Source organism: Akebia trifoliata, chromosome 10 (assembly GCF_017979445.1).
Source record: "Akebia trifoliata isolate Shusen 1 chromosome 10, ASM1797944v1, whole genome shotgun sequence".
Taxonomy (NCBI): domain Eukaryota; kingdom Viridiplantae; phylum Streptophyta; class Magnoliopsida; order Ranunculales; family Lardizabalaceae; genus Akebia; species Akebia trifoliata.
Window position 1 is genome coordinate 27,149,154 of NC_141384.1, and position 22,553 is coordinate 27,171,706.

The 22,553-nt window shown below is 34.7% G+C and overlaps 1 pseudogene across 1 annotated transcript in view; it reads left to right on the forward strand.

The window, feature by feature from the left end:
* LOC147393527 (putative rRNA-processing protein EBP2 homolog pseudogene) overlaps window positions 1–7,923 on the forward strand; it is a 45,790-nt pseudogene extending 37,867 nt beyond the window's left edge. Inside the window, exons 2-3 of the transcript XR_015182035.1 lie at window positions 5,811–5,836; window positions 6,699–7,923. The product of XR_015182035.1 is annotated as a putative rRNA-processing protein EBP2 homolog pseudogene (transcript). The remainder of the gene's footprint in view (window positions 1–5,810; window positions 5,837–6,698) is intronic.
* Window positions 7,924–22,553: the final 14,630 nt, after the last annotated feature.

Consider the following 22,553-nt stretch of genomic DNA (forward strand, 5'->3'; position numbering starts at 1 on the left):
TTGCCAAAATGTTTGTTGCTGAACATTTCCCTATATGGGTCCCTTTCAGCAACAAACATTTTGACAAACATTTTGGCAAAACATTTTTCAAAACATGGGTTAGAGGTTTTGGAATGGGCTGATTTTTGATGAGCATGATCTCTATGGTGAGGAGATCATCCTCATCAAAAATCAGCTCATTCCAAAACTTCTAACCCCATGTTTACAAGTTGGGAAATCGTGGACCGTCCATTTTTTGTAAGCCATTTTTGATGGGTAAGAGATTTTGGAATGGGCTGATTTTTGGTGATGATGATCTCCTCACCGTAGAGATCATCCTCACCAAAAATCAGCCCATTCCAAAACCTCTAACCCATATTTTGAAAAATGTTTTGCCAAAATGTTTGTCAAAATGTTTGTTGCTGAACATTTCCCTATATATATATATATATATATATATATATATGGGAAATGTTCAGCACCCTAAGTTTTACCACACACTTTAACAAATGTTTTTTGTCCTACATGGGTTAGAAGTTTTGGAATGATCTGATTTTTGGTGAGGATGATCTCTATGATTAGAAGATCATCCTCCCCAAAAATCAGCCCATTCCGAAATGTTTAGCCCCATGTTTACACGTTGAAAAATCGTGGACCGTCCATTTTTTGTAAATCAATTTTGATGGGGTTAGAAGTTTTGGAATGAGCTGATTTTTGGTGAGGATGATCTCCTCATCATAGAGATCATCCTCACCAAAAATCAGCTCATTCCGAAACTTCTAACCCATGTAAGACAAAACGCGTTTGTTAAAGTGTGTGGTAAAACTAAGGGTGGCGAACGGGACCCTATATATATATATATAGGGGCGTTCAATGGCCAACTTTTTAGCAAACTTTTTGGCAAAACATTTTTCAAAACATGAGTTAGAGGTTTTGGAATGGGCTGATTTTTGGTGAAGATGATCTCTACGGTGAGGAGATCATCCTCACCAAAAATCAGCTCATTCCAAAACTTCTAACCTATGTTTACAAGCTGAAAAATTGTGGACCGTTCATTTTTTGTAAACTGTTTTTGATGGGGCTAGAAGTTTTGAAATGGGCTGATTTTTGGTGATGATGATCTCCTCACCGTAGAGATCATCCTCACCAAAAATCAGCCCATTCAAAAACCTCTAACCCATGTTTTGAAAAATGTTTTGCAAAAAAGTTTGCTAAAAAGTTTGCCATTGAACGCTACCCATATATATATATATATATATATATATATAGGGTCCCGTTCGCCACCCTTAGTTTTACCACACACTTTAACAAACGCGTTTTGTCTTACATGGGTTAGAAGTTTCGGAATGAGCTGATTTTTGGTGAGGATGATCTCTATGGTGAGGAGATCATCCTCACCAAAAATCAGCTCATTCCAAAACTTCTAACCCCATCAAAATTGATTTACAAAAAATGGACGGTCCACGATTTTTCAACGTGTAAACATGGGGCTAAATATTTCGGAATGGGCTGATTTTTGGGGAGGATGATCTTCTAATCATAGAGATCATCCTCACCAAAAATCAGCTCATTCCAAAACTTCTAACCCATGTAAGACAAAAAACGTTTGTTAAAGTGTGTGGTAAAACTTAGGGTGCTGAACATTTCCCATATATATATATAGGGTCCCGTTCAGCACCCTAAGCTTTACCACACATTTTAACAAACGTGTTTTGTCTTACATGGGTTAGAAGTTTTGGAATGGGCAGATTTTTGGTGAGGATGATCTCTATGGTGAGGAGATCATCCTTACCGAAAATCAGCTCATTCCAAAACTTCTAACCTCATCAAAAATGGTTTATAAAAAATGGACGGTCCACGATTTTTCAACGTGTAAACATGGGGCTAAACATTTCAGAATGGGCTGATTTTTGGGGAGGATGATCTTCTAATCATAGAGATCATCCTCACCAAAAATCAGCCCATTCCAAAACTTCTAACCCATGTAGGACAAAAAACGTTTGTTAAAGTGTGTGGTAAAACTTAGGGTGCTGAACATTTCCCATATATATATATAGGGAAATGTTCAGCAACAAACATTTTGACAAACATTTTGGCAAAACATTTTTCAAAATATGGGTTGCAGGTTTTGGAATGGGCTGATTTTTGGTGAGAATGATCTCTACGGTGAGGAGATCATCATCACCAAAAATCAGCCCATTCCAAAACTTCTAACCGATCAAAAATGATTTATAAAAAATGGACATTCCACGATTTTTCAACCTGTAAACATGGGGCTAGAAGTTTTGGAATGAGCTGATTTTTGGTGAGGATGATCTCCTCACCGTAGAGATCATCCTCACCAAAAATCAGCTCAATCCAAAACCTCTAACTCATGTTTTGAAAAATGTTTTGCCAAAATGTTTGTCAAAATGTTTGTTGCTGAAAGGGACCCATATATATATATAGGGAAATGTTCAGCACCCTAAGTTTTACCACACACTTTAACAAACGTTTTTTGCCCTACATGGGTTAGAAGTTTTGGAATGGGCTGATTTTTGGTGAGGATGATCTCTATGATTAGAAGATCATCCTCCCCAAAAATCAGCCCATTCCGAAATGTTTAACCCTATGTTTACAAGTTGAAAAATCGTGGACCGTCCCTTTTTTTGTAAATCATTTTTGATGGGGTTAGAAATTTTGGAATGAGCTGATTTTTAGTGAGAATGATCTCCTCACCATAGAGATCATCCTCACCAAAAATCAGCTCATTCCGAAACTTCTAACCCATGTAGGACAAAACGCGTTTGTTAAAGTGTGTGGTAAAACTTAGGGTGCCGAACGGGACCCATATATATATATCTTTACTTCAGAAGTATAACATCAACATCAGTTCATAGATATATGGTTTCTTCCACTTTAGATAGAGCTATTGCTCTTTTCCTTATCAGGCATGACATTAGGATTGCTTAATGCTTATTAAGAGGCTTCTAATTCACTATAAATGGGCATACATGATGAAGACATGGGAAAATGATGTATTTTTGAGAACTAAATCTTTCAAAAGCAGTGATTTCGAGATTATTATTATGAATTAAGCAATGGAAAAACAGGGAAATTATTGTATAGCAATGAAATCATTTGTGGTGGATTATGGTTATAATTTTTTTTTAAAATATTAAATAATTTTTCTTTTAATAATTTTTCTTGTTCTTTCTTAATGTGCAAGTTATTCATCATTGGAGATCACAGGTAAGATAAGATAAATTGTTTGTTTTAAATTTAAACAATTATCTTCAAACCTTATTTTTTTAACTGGAAAATTTGTTTTTTTTTTTTATTACAACGGGGGTGTTTGGACTTACGTCCGACTAAGTGGGACTGGATGAGCCACGGCCGGAACAAAGGCATATGGGACTCTCCCTGGAGCATGTACTACTCTTGCACATCACACGTACCAAGTAATCGAGGGAACGACCTCACAGGTGGCCCCTAAGTAGTGGACGGTAACTTGATAGTCCATTTAATAAATTTTTTATTACTTAATGGTACCTCAATCTTTTCTCACATTATAATGTTCTTGAAATACCCAAACTGCTATTTTTCTCATCTACTTCACATATTTAGATTTTTAAACGGCGATTGCAATCATTTTCGATGATTTTTATTTTTATTTTTACCGTGAATGACGAAAGGAAATGATATACTTCTGATTTTGAACATTTAAATGTATTTGGTGATTTTTGTTTTGATGATTTATAACAAAAATGAAGAATGAAGTTGAGATTCTAAATTTTTTATATAATGTCATGCTCACCACTTTTTATTGTTGAGTTGAAATTTTTTATTGTTGAATTTGACAATTTTTAAAAAATGTTGAGCTTAACAAAAAAAGTGTTGAGCTCGACACTGGTAAAACCCACTTGTTTTAATTTTTTTAGTTTTTTGGAATAAAATACATGGAAAGATTGATAAAAAAAAACTTGACATAACGACTTGTATAAGATGATTTCAAATTAAAAGAATCATCATTGATTGTTATTATCTAAAAATGAAGTAGAATATTGAAAAACCCTAACTTTTTTTTATATACATCTTCAAAATATTTGAAAATGAATTCTTCTTCCTTCTCAAATCTTTTTTGTTGGAATGGAGTCTCTAAAACTCGACTTGGGATGTTGGACATCAAATATTTTTGAATGAAAATGATGAGTTCGAACGGTTAGGATTGTTTCAACATTTCAACGGTGAGAAATGTGGGGTGTGGGATTTAGGGACTGATTGAAAAAAGAGTTTTACTAAATGGATCATTAGGAGAAGCGCTGAAATTTAGGGATTAATTAGAAAGAAATCCCTCCGTCAAGGTCATTTAAGTAAACCCCCTTCAACTTTGTAACAAATGCACCTTTTATAAATAATTTATTTTTAAATCACAAGATTACACTATTTCCAAATGGTAGCATATGAATATACAAGAGATAATAATAGCATCCAACAATGACATTAAAATATTATTTTTGACCTCCGATCAAACAATTACATTTTAACATCTAAAAGCAACTCCAACCGGTTTCTAAATATCTAAATTTAGAGATAGAGATGTTTGCACAATACAAAATAGAGTAATAAGGTTGTGTTTTACTCTTTTACCTAATTTTACCTTTTTTACATTATTAAAAAATTATATTTTTTAAATGTGATGTTCAAAATGTTAGTCATTTTAGTGTACTTTTTATTTTTTATTATTTTATTTTATTTTTAAATTTGTTTATTGTATGATTTTAACTTCCCACTATGAAAAAAAAAAGTAAGAAAATCTACAACAATCTCTTAATTTTATAAATAGTATTTTAATAATATTAAATATTCTATACCCAAATCCATTGGATACTGTTATTATACTGTGGTATTAAGGAAATTATTTGAAGGACCCCAGTGGAGGGAGTTTTTTCTAAGTAATTCTTAAGTTTTAGGGTCTCTCTTAGTAGTTCATTTTGTAAAAATTTTCTTTCTAATCAGTCCATGAGTCTCATTTCCCATATTTCTCATAATTAAATGTTCTAATTGTTCGAATTCATCGTTTTTATAAAATAAAATAGATTTTTGACATCCCAATTAAATTTTGAAGATTCCATTTCGTCAGAAAAGATTTAAGAAGGAAGAAGAAGTCATTTTCAAGGATTTTTTAAAATATTTTGAAGACATATATAAAAAATTATTTTACTTCCTTTTTGGATAAAAATCGATCATCTTTTGATTTGAAATCCTCTAGACAAGTCGTTATGCTTAGTTTTTTAGTTGATCTTTCAATGTATATTAGTCAAAAAAATTAAAAAGGAAAAATGAAAATTAATGAGTTTTACCAACGTTAAGTTCACAACTTTTTATTCCTGAGTTCAACATTTTTTACAAATTGTCGAAATCAACAATAAAAAATGTCAAACTCGACAATAAAAAATGGTGAGCTCGCCAATACTGAGGGACCATTAACAAATAAAAAAAATTACTAAATGGACTATCAAGGTACAATTCAAAATCTAAGGACTATTTAAAAAGAAATCCCTCCATCAGGGCCTTTAAGTAATTTTCGCTTTATATTATATAAATTTAGTAAGCCTTTCATTTTAAAATAATAATTTTGTGTAATTTGAAACCAATTAGAGTTCTGGAGGAAGTTGTTACAATATTGAGGGAGAATATGTAAATAGTACTTGAGTTTGGGGTGTGTTCGAAAAGACAAAATTTTACCGTCTTGAGTTGAACATGATTTTATAACAAGTTTCACATAAAAGAATTTTACGGAGACAAACCCTATCCCTCTTCGCTTTAAACCAAATCAGGAAGGAGGGCAGCAGCTTCAGCTTCAGTGGAGGCTCAGGTTCTCTCTCTCTCTCTCTATATCTCTGTCTGTGGGTTTTTGTGTGTGTGTGTGTGTGTGTGTCTACTGCATCGAACCAGAATTTGGATGGTAAAGAGGCTGATAGCTTTCTTAAATCGAAAAAAAAACATTTTTTTTTCAAGATTAGGTTTTCAACTTTGTAGTTCGTACTGAAACGATTAAAATTCTAACTTCCCAATACAAACCAAAATTCGAATCATTGTTTAGTGTTTGATTCTTAAAAATTTCCTAAACGGAGCGAAACTTTCAATCGTGATCTTAATTCTTAACCATCAATTGTAATTTTTTTTTTCATCCTGAAAGTTACAGACGTTCTATTAATTATTTGAAGAGGAGGATTCTGGAATCTATGGCTTTTTTTTTGGGGGCTGTGGTTTCATTTAATCAAACAGTTTTTATTGAGATTCTTCATCCAATTTTTAGTTAATTCACTAATTATTCGCGTACTATACTCGAATTTTCAATTTCTGAGAAAATATATTCAAAGATTCAGAAAAAAAAAAAAAAATCATCCATTTTTGGACTTTGACTGAATAACTCTAGAAATTTTCTCCTAATTTGATTTTGAACTAGTTATTATCAAGTTATTGAAAAAAAAAATCATTTTTAAATGTAAACGTTAACAATATCATTTTCTTCTTTCTTCTTTCATATTTTTTCCGAATTTTTAAATGAAAAAACTTGAATTATTCTTGAATGTTTTCCTGTCTGGAATTTAGTTGTACCGTTGCTTTTTGATAGAACTGAAATTCTTTTTTTCACAATAAAGAGAATTTAATATAATTTTTGTGAAGTTGTGCAATTCATGGTATTTAATCTTTATATATTTGTTCTGTTTCAGATAAATTTTTTATTGGATTGAAATGGGTATCTTAAAAAAGAAGTCTTCCTTGTTTCATGAGAAAACAATTGTGGAAGATGACACGGGGGATGTTACTGGTGAAGAATCGGAATCGGAATCTGAATTAGAATCAGAAGAAGAGGGGGAAGATATGAAGTTGATTGAACCTTCGAAGAATTCCATATACAACAAGGATGGTCTACTTGAGAAGCTCGAGGATATAAGCTGGCCAGAGAATATAGAATGGATTCATAGGTTATCTGTTGATATTAACCAAGAACAAGAGGTGGATGTGAATGATGACCTTGCACGTGAGCTGGCCTTCTATACCCAAGCATTGGAAGGAACTAGACAGGCCTTCGAGAAGCTACAATCAATGGGTCTCCCTTTTCTTAGGCCACCCGACTATTACGCGGAGATGGTGAAGACGGATACCCATATGGAGAAGGTTAAGGGTCGACTCATAGTGGAGAAGAAAAAGATTGAGGAGGCTGAAGAGAGGAGGAAAGCTAGAGAAGCCAAGAAAATATCTAAAGAGGTTCAAGCCCAAAAGATGAAAGAGAGAGCTAAGCAGAAGAAAAATGAGATTGAGTCTGTTAAGAAATGGAGGAAGCAGAGGCAGCAAAGTGGGTTTGCCGGAGGTGACAAAGATGAAGATATGGGTTTGCCGTTTGAAGATGGGAATGGGTTTGAGAGGTCGAAGAAGATGAGGCCCGGGGTGGCTCCGGGAGATAGGTCAGGAGGTATGGCAAGACGAGGTGGCGGTAAGGGAAAGAAAGATATGGGCAAAATGAGGAAGAATAGAGAGCATAGGGATTCAAAGTTTGGATTTGGAGGAAGAAAAGGTATCAAGAAGCAGAACACAACTGATACAACAAATGACTTGAGAGGCTTCAATAAGGGCGATTTCCAAGGGAATAAGAAAAGGAAGAGGTGATCAATTTTGTTTTGTTTTGATTATAGCTTCTTGGGAAATTTTTGGTGGAAGATGCAATTCTTCGTAAGTTGTGCTTTAAATGCTTTCATAAGGGCTTTTTTTTGTAGCTGGTAGAGGTTGTTTGTTATTTCGACTTATGTATTTTAGAATTTTTGTCTTTAGTTTTTAGTTAGCTTTTGTGCTCTATGTTTCATTTGAAGTAAACTTAATTTCTTATGTTTTTCTTGGATATGTCATGATTGATTTATGATCTATTTGGTGCAATGCATGGATGATAATTAAGTCTTATTTGAGTTGAGTACCCAATCTAACCTATTATAAATAAATTGAATCTGATCCCTAATGACTTTTTCCTCTCTCCTTGACGTGGTGAACTCATCTCTCTCTCCCTTTTCCTTTGAGGTTAACAACCCCCTCTTTTTCTTTTCCTTTTTTTATTCTTCTGTTTTTTCCCTTGGTTTTGTATTATAAAATTTTGGGTACAGTTTAGTGTTTGATGAACTGCATTTTGAGGATAAATGTGATACATGTTCTTCCTAAAATGGAAATATCTTGCTTTAAGTTCTCTGACTGTGAATCTTTTATGGGTTCATTTCAATATTTAGACTCTCGAGGACTACTGTAGTGTAACTATTAGAATTTAGAACCAGCATTTTTTTATTATTGGTAAATGCTTGATTAGTGGTTAATGACAGATAATATGGTTAGTGGCTAGCATAAGAAGTTTGGGTTCAAGGGGGTTTGAACCTAGGATGTGGGAACAACTCTCCACACTCGATGCATTATCTTCTTAAACTGAAAATCAACGCCTTTGTGTTGCAAGAAACTAGATAGCACTATTTTTTTTTTGGTGAAATGTTTTTCATTGAGGTATGAGATCTGATATGCACACTTGAATTGGTAGACTTTCTTTAAAATAATTTCTTCTTCATTTTCTTGGTTTTGAATATACCTCTAAAGGCTTTTGGTTAATATTCATGAATTTTCTATTATGGGTTTTTTATGAATAGACCTCTGTTATTCTCTTGACATTGTATTAGTCACTAACAATTACCTTAACATACGTATAAAACATATTACCTGAACAAATACTGGGCATCTCAAAGTCACCCGAGTGTCACATATGTAAAAAGTCAAAATAAAAATTTCACCCCTTTATTCAAGAGCCTTAATGGAACATACCTATCAAAAAAGAAAAAGAAAAAGAAAAAGAAAAAAAGAACCTTAATGGGACATGGTAACAAGACGGTTTATCACTAATAATATGAGAACATGCAACATTAACAGAGCACTTAATGGCAGTCCTCCTAAGACCAATGCATGTAGATCATTTTGGTTGTCCTACATATGACCATAAACCTTATAAAGACACCTGAAGCTTGAAGTGAACATAAAGCCACTATCAAATTCATTCATTTTTCCTGTACCATAAGGGTGATGTTAACCGATACGATGTGTCACTAATACTACGGGAACATACTGCTTGTCATTGAGACAACTAGATCACTCACTGACACCCTAAAACATTCATGTTTAATTAATTTTTTTTTTTAACACTATAATTTAATTTTTTTGACAAGCATAAGATTTCTAAAAAAATAATTTTATTTATTTATTGTATATTTGATTTGTGTTTGTTTGTTAAAGCCTCGACACAAAGGAAGACATTATGAGGGTTTTAGAGTGTAAGACCCTTGTGATCTCCCCCTGCAATTCATCCCTGTAAAACTGTTACATGTGGAAGGGGTGATATACAAGTCTGTGTGATAAGTAGAGTGCTCTAAGAGACCCGGATACCCAAGGTATTAATAAAAAATATCAAACGAACTAGAGTAACCTCTACGAAAACAAGGATAATGGTGCACAAAATAAAGTGTTGTGATCGTTGAATGCTTGATGCGTTCGATTCCATGATGCATTTGGACCTAGAATGAAATCGATGGTTCAATCTGTTAAGAGGCTCAATTCTATATTTCTAAGACCTGTATAGATTTGCAAATCTATTGAGTCCAATGATTCTTGCCATCTGTTCATGTAGCATTGGGCTAATTGGATTTTGTGAGTTAACATGCATCATACCCAACAAGCTAAGCTGATCTGATCGGATGTAGCACCCGTACGTGGCGTGTACTGGATTTGGGAGATTTCAATTCTCCACCCTGGGTGCAGACCATCAGCTTTTTTGAGAAACTCTTCTAAAAAAGTTATTTTCAAGCAGTTCAACCTCTATGGTAAAGTAATTTAAAACAATTGAAGCTCTTCTTTAATCCATCACCTTCAACTTCATCTTATTAATCCTTTGTAGAAAAATCATGATTTTCCATCCAAATTTTCATCAGTTTCTACTTCAAAACCTAATAATGGATAGATATTAAAACCTTATCCTATTCATGATGTTTGAATGTTAAAGAAGAATATAGAATCTTGAGATTGAAGATGGTAAAAGAAATTTGTCAAGGTTAAATAGAATCTCAAGATGGAAGATTAGGGTTTTCAATCCAAAATTCCTTCTTCTACCACAAAATCCTATTGTGTTCAAGAATTCGTGAGGTTTGAAGGTTCAATAAGTAGATAGAATCTTACGATTGAAGAAGAAATTAAAATTTTCGTAGGTTAAGAGGATGGAAATGAAGATTAGATATAAAAAAATAAATTAAAAAAATAAATAAAAATCAAGATGTTGAAGATTATGTAGAAGAAGACATCTGGTTTTGGAAATCAATATTTAGGTTTTAAACCGGTTGTGACCTGACATGATCTTTTCTTCCACCCTGAAATGTTGGCACCAACATTGTTAATACTATGATCACTGCAGGGGTAAATTCAAGTTTTACCTCTTGTTGCTCTGAAAAAGTACTCCTTGCTCTTTCATGATGGCATCGGTGTGATATTTACTAATAATCTTTCGACGATCAAGTTAGAATTGCAGAAATGATTAATAAATATTCAATCGAGTCGAGAGGTAGTCAAAAAGATCCGTAACTTTGAGTCATTCCTTCAATATGTATGATCTCCCTGGCATCAGGGTTTCCCCTTTATATGTTGTATATTTTCAAAATAAAATAAGAATTTTTATAGTTTTTTGGTTTGTTTTTCTTAAGTTAGATTTTGAGGTTTTTTGTGTATATAAGGTTTAGTCCCACATCGCTCACAAGTTAGAAAGTGGTGTACCTTATAAGTAATAGCCAACATAGTTAGTTGTATTTGTGTCACACCTTTAGGCTTTGATCCAGTGCTTCGAGGTGGTGCGAAGCACCACCCGCGCACGCCCACGCGCACGTGCGAAAGGGCGATTGGGCGCTTTGAGGCGCACTTTGCACTTCGCATCGTCGCGAGGAGCTGGGGAGCCTTAAAGTTTTCGGGATACGAAACCATCCAACGGTGGTGGTTGATCCGTCACGTGTGATGGATCGGGTGCGATCAAGTTAGTATCTGATCGGGAACCGATCGGGTGCGATCAAGTTAGTATCTGATCGGGAACCGATCGGATACGATGGATCGAAATAATACCGAATCGAGAAGGATCTGATGCATTGGATTAAGGTAGTACCTGATCAGAATGATCAGGTGTGATGGATTGATATAGTACCTGATCAGAAACGATCGGATCCGTTAGATCAAATGGCAACTGATTGGACGCGATCAGAGCCACTAGATCAAACAGATTTAACTAAAAAGTATTAGTTAAAGGACATGAGACACATTCCTTCGATAGGGTGCAATCTAGATCGTTAGATCTCAGATAAGGCACAATCTAACGGCTATTAGACCAAGAGACATTATATCATGACTCTTGGTCAACAGACACAGAAATGGCTATAAAAAGCCAACCAGGATTCAGATTTCTTCACCGAAAATTTCTGTATTCTCCTCTCTCTAAGCTTAGGATATAGGCATCATCAGTTTGTTATTTTTTCGAGTGTTCTAGGCTAAATCAGATCGTATATAATCTGATTTAGTATATTGAGTGTAAGGCTTCTTTATATCCTGAAGGCATTTGTTCGTCGATCCCTTGTGTACTTTGGTTAAACCAGTAGGGGAGAATATTTGTCTAAAAGAGATCGAATCTTTTCGAGCCTAGAAGTTAATTTTCTTCCTCCATCGTCATCTTTCCAACATTATATGAGATTTGATCATGGGGGATCCTATAATCAAAGGGATCCTAAGTGGAATTGGAATCTTCATTATCGTACTCCAATATCCTTGGGATTTCTACTAGAATCATGGAGTTTGATACGCGAGGTATGAGATCGTGTGAATATATTAATTTAATCCGTCCTACCAGCATGACAAACGTCTTTTTGTGTTTTGCCATTCTACTGGGCTGAACTGGATTACTAACTTGCTCGGAGTATCCCTTGTCCTTAGTAATTGCTAATGTTGTTCTTTAGTTCGTACTTTCATCAGGATATGTGTAGGGTATTGATGAAATACCAATTTTACAATTTGTGATTTGACATAATTATATGTCGACCCCTTAACATTTTGACAATTGCACTTACCTCCCTTATAGTTATCAAAGGGGCTCACTTACACTCTCTTCCTTCTATTTACCATCAACCAAATAGTAAAAAAATGATTTTCTAACTCAACTCAAACATACTAACTCAAACTCATTGACGTGACATGTGCAAGAATTGTAGGTTTTTTCCTCTTAGGATACACGACTGGACATCCCCATGCATATGCAGTTGTGTATCCTGAGGGAAAACATCTACAGTTCCTACAAATGCCACGTTAATGAGTTTTTGAGTTATGTCAAGTTAAATTAGAAAATCATCACTCTTTTTTAAATGTTCACTTTTTGAAGAACAAAAATATTCTAATGAAAAATGTGTTTCATGCTTCATGTGCAAGGGTGTGAATATATTAATGGGGGTATTTTTAATTTTTAATTTTTATATATATATATATATATATATATATAATAAGAAAAGATAAAATAGTAAAATAACATCTGAATTTAACACAATGAAAAGTGAGGTACGTGCCATTATCAAAATGTTAGGCGGTTAACATGAATTTATGTCAAATTATAAGGGGTCAAAGTGTAATTTATATATAAAAAAAAAAAGAGTTGTACTGGAATGACCACATTTTACACTTTCATGATGTGGAGGTAGGCACAGAACGATAGATGCTTTTCACTTGTACCTCAACGAAAACACCTATGATTTGTATACACCTCCAGAATGTGTGAAATGAGATCGCTTTAACATTATTCCAAAAAAAGAAAAATCATCATTAAGCTTGCTTAGAAATATGAAAGAAAAATGCCTAAGTAACATTGCCATTGACATCGTTTCACACATTGCTAATGTGGATATGCATAGAACCATAAATGTTTTTCATTGAGATATGAATAAGAAGCATTTATGGTTATGAAACGATTTCAATTTCAATGTTACTCTAGTACGACTCTAAATAAGAATAAAACCACTAGTTATTTCTCTTATCAAGTGATGCTAAATGCATGTTATTTTTTATCAATGCCCTTTTCTCTTTTTTGTTCATAGTGAAAAAAAAAAAAGAATTTTTTGATTTGATCATTTTTTGACATTCAAAAACACGATCCGATGCAATAGAGTTGTAGAGGACAAAATTATTTGAATTTTATAAAAAGAAAAATATCTTTTACAATTGAATTTTACTTTTAAATTTGAATACACAATACCCGTCCATTTTTAATACTTTGGATCAAATTTGAAAAATAATATATTTTTAATTTTGTCACTTTTTGAATATGAATAGTTTTATGAAATCTTAAAGATTGTGTCGTTAGATTGTCAACGTGAGAAGCCAAACGACTCTTTTTAAAATTAGAAACCTAAAAAGTCAAATATGTGGATTAAAAAAATTAAATATGTGTGCAGGAGAGAGAAAGAGAGAGAAGGTCTCTATTGCTGATGTCATTGTGTCACATGTCAAACATTTGTCAGGTTGTGAGTCAACGCGACAAAAATAACTCCATTTAAAATTAAAAAATGCTGGAATGACATAGGGTATTTATTGTGATTCTCACAAGTTTGACGTGGAATGTGTACATAGTCATAAATATATTTTTTTGTAAAATGATTAAAAATCATCTATGATTATGGGGAAATGTTCAACACCCTAAACTTTGCCCTACACTTTAACAAACATGTTTTGTCTTACATGGGTTAGAAGTTTTGGAATGAGTTGATTTTTGGTGAGGATGATCTCTATGATTAGAAGATCATCCTCACCAAAAATCAGTTCATTCCAAAAATTTTAGCCCCATATTTACAAGTTGAAAAATCGTGGAGAGTCCATTTTTTTGTAAACTACCTTTTATGGGGTTAGAAATTTTGAAATGAACTGATTTTTGGTGAGGATGATCTCTTCATCATAAAAATCATCTTTATCAAAAATCAGTCTATTCCAAAATTTCTAACCCATGTAAGATAAAACACATTTGTTAAAGTATAGGGTAAAACTTAGGGTGGGTAACGGGACCCATTATTATGTATGCATCTTCACGTTAGAATTGTAAGAATCAAAGTAACTCCTGTTTCAATTAGGGGTGTCAACGGATAGATATCCGATCGGATAGTGATATATCCAAATCCGAATTTGAATTTTTTTAGTGATATCCGAATTCGAATCCGAATCCGATCGGATATCAGTAACTAATATTCGAATTCATATCCGAAAAAATTATCGGATATCCGATATTATCCGATTCGAAAACTATCTGAAATTTATCCGAAAATTAATCGAAGGTGAGCCGACGCCGTTGCCGATGGCGAAGGTCTGATGAGGAGACAGAAAACAAACCCAATGTGAGCCGACGCTGATACCGATGCCGATGTCGAAGGTGAGGCCGTGACAGCGAGGGGTTGAACTATTGAAGTCATGAGGACGAGGTGAGGCGATGAGGGGCTGAGCCGTTGCCTGGGATTGTGACTGTGACTCTGTGAGGGGTTGAGGTCGCGAGGCGGCGCCACGATGAAGAGGAAGAGCTGAGCTGAGCCGCAGCCTGAGATCGTTGAAGACGACGACAGATCGTTGAAGACGACGACAGAACCGTTGATCTGTGCTTCACCGCGAGCTGTCCGAGTGTTCTTCGACAGAACTTGAAGTTCAACTTCTCTAACAACTACTAACTCTAACGAATGAGAAGTTTATTCGATTTTAAAATTAAAATAAAAAGGTATTTATTTTATTGCTTTCAGATCGGATATTATCAAATCGAATTTATCGATATCCGAATCCGTATTCAAAACCTTATCAGATATTCAAAACTATCCGAATTCGAATTTGATATCCGAATTTTCGAATTCGAATTCGAATTTCGGTTATCCATTGACACCTCTAGTTCAATGTCACCCTTAACACGACTTAAAGTGAAATTAAAGTCGTCCGAGGTATCCAATGTTGTCGGGATGAGTAGAATAATGTCAGACGACATATCATGGACAAAGTTAACTCTAACTATAAGTTGGAGTTGGCTGGGCCCACGTCATGTTAGAGTTGGCTTCTGAGGAAGCTGCCTACCTACTTTTCCCAAAACGGGACGAGTGCACGCAATTTAGGTACGCGGTTGACGTGGCAAGGACAAAGACTATGGGATTTTCCATGAGGATAATTAAAAAAAAAAAAAAAAAAAAGTGGGATTCTGTGGCCTTGCCACATTATCTGCGTACCCAACGGCGTACCCAAAATGAATGCCGTCATCATTGTTCTTTTTTGAAACAACCTCCCCCCCTCCCCCACCACCAAAAGCTTTTTAACAATGATGATATATCCTTTGACCTTAGACTTCTCTAATATACTAAGAAAATGACCCAAATGTCCTCTTCAATCTATGATTTTACTCTTTTTTTTTTAAAATCGGTCATCTTCAATTTTTTGGATAAATCCTTTTTACCCTTATCTTTCAACTTTGAGATTTTGCTTACTTTGACCTTTAAACCTCAAGGCGAGATAGGATTCTCGGAGAATTGGAGGATTCTATCTACTTTAACCTTCAACATCTTATTGGAGGTGAAAATGTTCGATGGACATCGAAAAATTATGTACTATCGAGGTGTGGAAAATTCCTACAAATGTCTCAAGATTGCAGTCATTCCTTGGGATCATCAATGAAAGAGAAATCTTGGTTCAATTCTCCACCTTAATGATAGAAAAAAGGATCAAACTAAGTCTAATGAGTATGTCTCATTTACTTATGGAATATAAAACCTTTCTTGACGTCGAACTTATTATTATTATTGAAATTGAAACCCTAATACTCCAATGAAGGGGTCCACCTCACCTTTCGGGCTAGAGCAAGTTGATTGGGGTATAATGCATTAGGCGCGGTGGGGGGTGATAGAAGACGTCCTCATAGAGTTCATATATAGGGTACAAGGCAATCGTTGATTTTTTGAAGCAATCAATAGGTGCGTATAGTTTGTTACTTTGTTGCATCAAATAAAAAAGGCTACTCTAATAGCCCCGGTGAATAGGAGAGTGAAGGTTTTTTGAAAAAATCTTGGATCTACCAAATGATAAAAATGCTTCTAACATTAGTCATAAATCACTTTGGTGTGGTTTAGGAGAAAAATCACTGGACTTTGAAGATGAGGGCATTTAGGACATTTTACATTAATCTATAAGAGAAGATTGTGGTCAAGGGGCATGTCATGGAGCCAATTTCTAGATACTATTTTTTAAAGAATAAGGAAAAAAACGAGAAACTTACTTTGGCACAATTCCCAACGAAAGAGGTCTTTAAAATGGCTTAAACGTCTTCTTCTTCTGTCACACACACTCACCCACACACAGAAACACAATTCCCATCCTCTGTTCTTCCTCTCTTTAAATTTCAAAAACCATGTTAGATTCTACATTGGAGTTGATCTCTCTTGTTGCCTCCAACTCTCTCCTTGTCAACTGTTTCTGCAATTTGATCATACTCGTACTGGTGTTCATTGGCAGATCGAACTCCAATTCAATTCCATCTGATCAAGAATCAGATAATGTTTCTGCATCCATGACTAACGATACAACTTTGACAGATCATAATGTAAGAGATGAAGCTTTGTTGTCATCTAACAACATCGAATCATCTGCATTTGCTGTCTTAGATGTATCGATTACTGATGATAATGATAAAGAAGAAGAACCAATTGACGAGAATGTAGAAAAAAACGATGATGATGATGAACTTAGGAGGAGAGTTGAAGAATTTATCGAGAAGATCAATAAAGGTTGGAAGGCTGAGACATTTGGGTGACTCGAATTTTGATCATTTTGAACTCTGTTTTGGTGTTCTGTTTCTTGGTTCTATTTGAACTTCGTCTCGCGTCTCGTATCGTCTCTATGTGTATACCGAGTTGACTCGTCCGAGTGATCTTATTTTGTACCATTAAAATCCCTTAAGTCGGTGTCTGTATTTGTAATCTTATTTTTCTTATTATAAAATCTGATTTTTATTTGGATGTGAAAGATATTTTGATTTTTGATTATTAAAATAATTATTTTAAATAAAAATACAAATTAAAATATCCTAAAAAATTCAAGGGGTAAAAAGAGTATTTCACCAACTTTTTCTAACACCACACTACCAATTAACTCTCTGCAATTCTTTGGAGATTTATATAGGAGTTGGTGCGGCATTAGTAAAAGTTGGTGTGGGGCCAATAGTAGCTAGGGCTGTTAATGGGTGAGTTTGGGCCTGATTTGGTTGAGTCCTAAACAAGTCCTAAAGAGGCAAACTGGACCTTAGATAAGTTCCAAACCCATTTTGTGTCAAATCTTACTCTAACGTAAATGGGCCAAATTCAGATTCTTTTTCAGGTACTTTAAAAAAAAAAAAAAAAAAAGTTCCAATTTTCATCCTAATTGAAATGAAGGATAGACATGATAATAATTTTTTTCATTTAATAATATATTTTAATTATCTTTTGTTATAAAATCATACATAAAAAACTATTATACGTACGTAAAATATACTATCAGATTGAGTATCATTAGTCCAACTCATTTAATGGTTTCAAAAGTTTGGAATCCAAACCTACCTTTGTAGGCTCATTTAAGTCCCCCTACCCTTTTGGGCCAGGTAAGAAGGCCCAGCTGACCCCTTCGGAATATGGTAAAAATTCAAAACATGAAAATTTTAAGTTTATTCGATTTTGGGTTGAAAAAATTCAGTCAAACATTCGTTAAATGGGAAATATGTGGCATATACTTTATACATGTTTTATACGTCCCACACAAAAAATTCTGAAACAAATAATACTTTGAATCAACCTATATATAGTAATATAACTATCATAATCCAATGGTTTTCAAGTCAGTAAGTTTTCAATTATATGAGGTATGACTCTAGAATGTAGAATACATAGCATACATATAATAAATTAGAATCCAAAACATAATTACAATTATTGGGAAATATTACAATTACATTCACATATACAACATATATTACTAGATCCTTGTATGATTAATCCAAACTAACAAAGATCTCAGACTGGGTACTTGTTGAATTACATGATCTAATTTTGACGTCCATCCCCGTTTTGACAAGTACCCATTTGGCTAGGATGTGTCAGAATCGACCTCAATTTTGAGGTAGCCAAATATTTTTTATCCAAAAAATTTACTGGCTAGGTTGGATGGATTGATTTAGATCGATTTCAATATATATTTTTAGTATCTATTAATTTAGTTAATAACATAAATAATTTCATTTTAGGTTTTTATTTATTTTATATATATATATATATATAGGGAAATGTTCAGCAACAAACATTTTGACAAACATTTTGGCAAAACATTTTTCAAAATATGGGTTAGAGGTTTTGGAATGGGCTGATTTTTGGTGAGGATGATCTCTACGGTGAGGAGATCATCATCACCAAAAATCAGCCCATTCCAAAACTTCTAACTCATCAAAAATGGTTTACAAAAACTGGACGGTCCACAATTTTTCAACTTGTAAACATGGGGTTAGAAGTTTTGGAATGGGCTGATTTTTGATGAGGATGATCTCCTCACCGTAGAGATCATCCTCACCAAAAATCAGCCCATTCCAAAACCTCTAACCCATGTTTTGAAAAATGTTTTGCCAAAATGTTTGTCAAAATGTTTGTTGCTGAAAGGGACCCATATATATATATATATATATATATATAATTTTGATAGCCAAGACCATGTCCTAGGAAGCGGAGATCTTGAGTTCGTAGCCCACCTTAAGAGTCACCCTCAGGGATTTATTCCAGAAATCACTTGGTACATGTGGGGGGAGGGGATTGCACTGGCATTGAGGTTTAGTCGGGTGCTATAAGAGACTTAGATACCTCAATTAAAAAAAAAAAGTATATATTTTCTAAATCATATCGTTTATGATTAGTTTCAAGGGATTGATTGACCGAAATGGTTCAATTATGGTTAGGGCCTGGGTAGTTGTTTTGGGGTGGCCCCAATTTCGAAGCTCATTATTGGAGGGCAGCATTGGTCAAAGTTGTCATATCTACCTAGGTTCAAGTATCTGAAGGTTAAATTCTAAGCATCTTATTCCACCAAATCAAGTTTAATTATTTTAAAAAGACTAATGCTGGAATGACACAAACGGAGACACAAGAGTGTCATAAATGATGTGGTGGCACACACATAACCATAGATGTATTTTACTCATGTGTGCACCACCATGTCATTGTGTCAGCCCTGTGTCCCACTTTGTGTCACCACAGCAAGATTGAAGAAGAATAATGCTGAAGTGACCTCAGGTTGGAACCTCTTATTCCAAAAGGTCATTCTCAAGATAAATAAGAAAAATAAAAAATAAAATAAAAAAATAAAAAGGGATTTATGTAGGTTTACATCTCTAACAAAACCAAGGTTATGTAGGGTTTACTATTGTTGGCATGGATGACAATCTTAAAGTTGTCAACTACTATAAATCATTCGTGGGAGCTATCAATCCAATTAGTAGCCATGTTCTTAGGGAAAACCTAACTTTCCCAAATCATCTCCATCAAGTTGATTGAGACTTTCTGGCAGTTGAGCTTCAAGACCCAGAGATTCATAGGGCCCTCTTTAGCATAGATGGCTTCAAGGCTCCTGTCCCAATGGATTTGATTCTTGCTTTTACCAAAAAACTCGGGACATCATTAAACTCGACCTGCTTAAGGTGATTAAGAGTTTCTTCAAGAGTGAGAAGATGTTGAAGGAGACTAATGCAACTTACATATCCTTAATTCCTAAAATTGATTCTCCTAGAGTGCTTTCCGATTATAGACCTATTTCTTGTTGTAATGTCTTGTATAAAATTATTTCTAAAGTGCTAACCAACATGATCAGTCAGGTGACTCATTAGCTTGTAGGGCTGAACCAATCTACTTTCATCAAAGGCCAGAACATCACAGATAACATTCTTCTAGCTAACGAACTTATCTGTAATTACCACAGACAGAAGACTAAGTCTAGAGGAGCAATCAAAGTAGATTTAAAGAAGGCTTAGACTATCCATTCCACTATTATTGAATTCAGTAGCAGCACTGGTCTTGAAGTTAATATCGACAAGTTTGGTGACTAACGTAGTAAGAGTTCTTAAGGTTAGGAAAGGGTCCCTCCCAGTTAGATACCTGGGGCTCCCTTTGCTCTCTTTTAGATTGATCCTTAGAGATTGCCAGCCTTTGACTGAGAAGCTGTCCATGAGAGTTAAGTCTTGGAAAGGTAGATTCCTTTCTTATGCAGGTAGGCTAGAGTTTGTCAAATCTGTCTTTCTCAGCATCAAAGTCTATTGGTGCAATTGCTTCATCCTCATTGCCAAGGTAGTCAAAGAAATGGAAAAAATTTGAGCTAGGTTCCTTTGGTCTAGGCCAGATAGTTAGAAAGGTAGTAGTACTGTGGTTTGGAGTGATGTTTGCAAACCTTTAACTGATGGTGGATTTGGTATTGTTAGTATTGCTACTCGGAACAAGGTAACCATTTCTCGGTATGCTTGGATGATTAGTTCGAATCAAGATTCCCTTTGGTTTAGATGGACCAATCACTATCTTCTTAAAAATAGGAACTTCTAGACTTTGAAAATTCTCAAGGAGGCCTCTTGGAGTTAGAGAAAGATTCTCAAGGCTAGGGAGTTTGCCTTAAACAATATCTCACATCTTATAGGTAATGGAAAATCTACTCAACTTTGGGATGACCCTTGGCACCCCTTCAACATTTTGAATTCATATTTTAGAGAGAAGCTTACATTCGACTCTAAAGTTGGGCCAAGGGCTAAAGTCTCGTTTATTATCTGAAATGGGTAGTGGTGTATCCCAATTGGCAGAAAAAGTCATCTCCTCGAGATATCTCTATTTGTTGATCAGGTTCCTATCCACATTAATGAACTGAATATGGTGATTTGGAAAGGTAATGCAAATGGGAAATTCTTTGTTAGCTTAGCAGTATAAGCTTCCTTGCTCCCTTCTGCTAGATTAAGTTGGGCTCACTTGGTTTGGAACAAGGCCAATATTCCTAGACATAGTTTTATCACTTGACTTGCCTTGAAAGGTAGGCTCAAGACCCTAAAAAAGCTTAAGGAGTGGGGGATAAAGGATGATGCTACTTGTAGTCTATGTAGAGAGCATGTAGAAGACACGAACCACCTATTTTGCCAATGCTTTTTTTCGAAGGGTGTCTGGGCTAGCATTACACATAGATGCCTTTTGCACAGGACCCCGGGTACTTGGGATGAAGAAATAGCTTGGGTTACCAACAATTTTAAAGGCCATTTGATTATTCAAATAATCAAACAAGTTGCTTTCTATGCTTTTATATACCATGTTTGGAGAGAAAGGTGCAATCGACTCTACTAAAACAACCACAAGAACCCAAGCTTGGTATTTTGCAATATTTGAGAAGATATTCAGATCTGATTCGAGGATATTATCGACTTCATTGAAGACTCAGACTACAACAAGTCTTTTATAAATGCTTGGGGGTTCCAAGCTTCCTTCTTTCATTTTAGATGAGTTTATTGTTCTTGGACAAAACTACTAGTGGGTATGATCACCATTAACACTGATGAGGCTTTCTCTACTCTAAGAGGAGGCTATGGAGCCATCATTCATGACTTTGAAAGTAATGTGATAGCTGCATTGGCGGGTTGCAATACTTCTAGATCTGTTTTACATCATGAGTTATAGGGTATCCTCGAAGGTATTCGGCTTGCTGCAACCTCCAATTCCTCGAGAATCACTATTCAATCTGATTCCCCAGTGGCGGTGAACTTTATAACGAAGTATCCAAGATGCTGTCATGACACTTGGAGTTGCCCTTGGCATGTTCACCACTTGATCCTCTTGATTAGGAGCCTTCTCCTAAGATTCCAAGAGGCCTCTTTCACCCATATTTTTAGAGAAGCTAACAGGACTGTTGATATGCTAGCTTCGATGAATGATAGTCTAGGCTGCATTTTTTTGGATTGTAATTTTCTCCCTAATGCTCTTTTACCTATTCTTGTTTGGGATAAGAGGGGGATGCATTATGTGAGGTTGTAGTTGGTTTGGGTCTACGTTATATATATATATAATTCCACATGACATTATTGATCTTATGAAATTTGGCCCACCACTTTCTTGATCTACACATAAAAAATCAGCTTGGTCACTAATTTTGGACTGCCAAATTTTATCAAGATTTAGGACTATGGGTTAAGTATATTAGGGTTTCAAGAAAGGTTTAGGACCCTATCTCATGAAAGAATACAAAATCTTGACCATTAAAATATGAAATCCAAGGGATGCATGACATATCCTAAGTGTATATATATAGAGCTACTATTGCCACACCAATTCTCATGTAAATCATCAAAGAATTGTACATAGTTGGTGTAGCATTAGTAAAAGTTGGTGTGGCAATATTAACTCTCGTATTTTATCCAAATGGTTGGATTTCGTTTCACGAATCACTAAATCCAA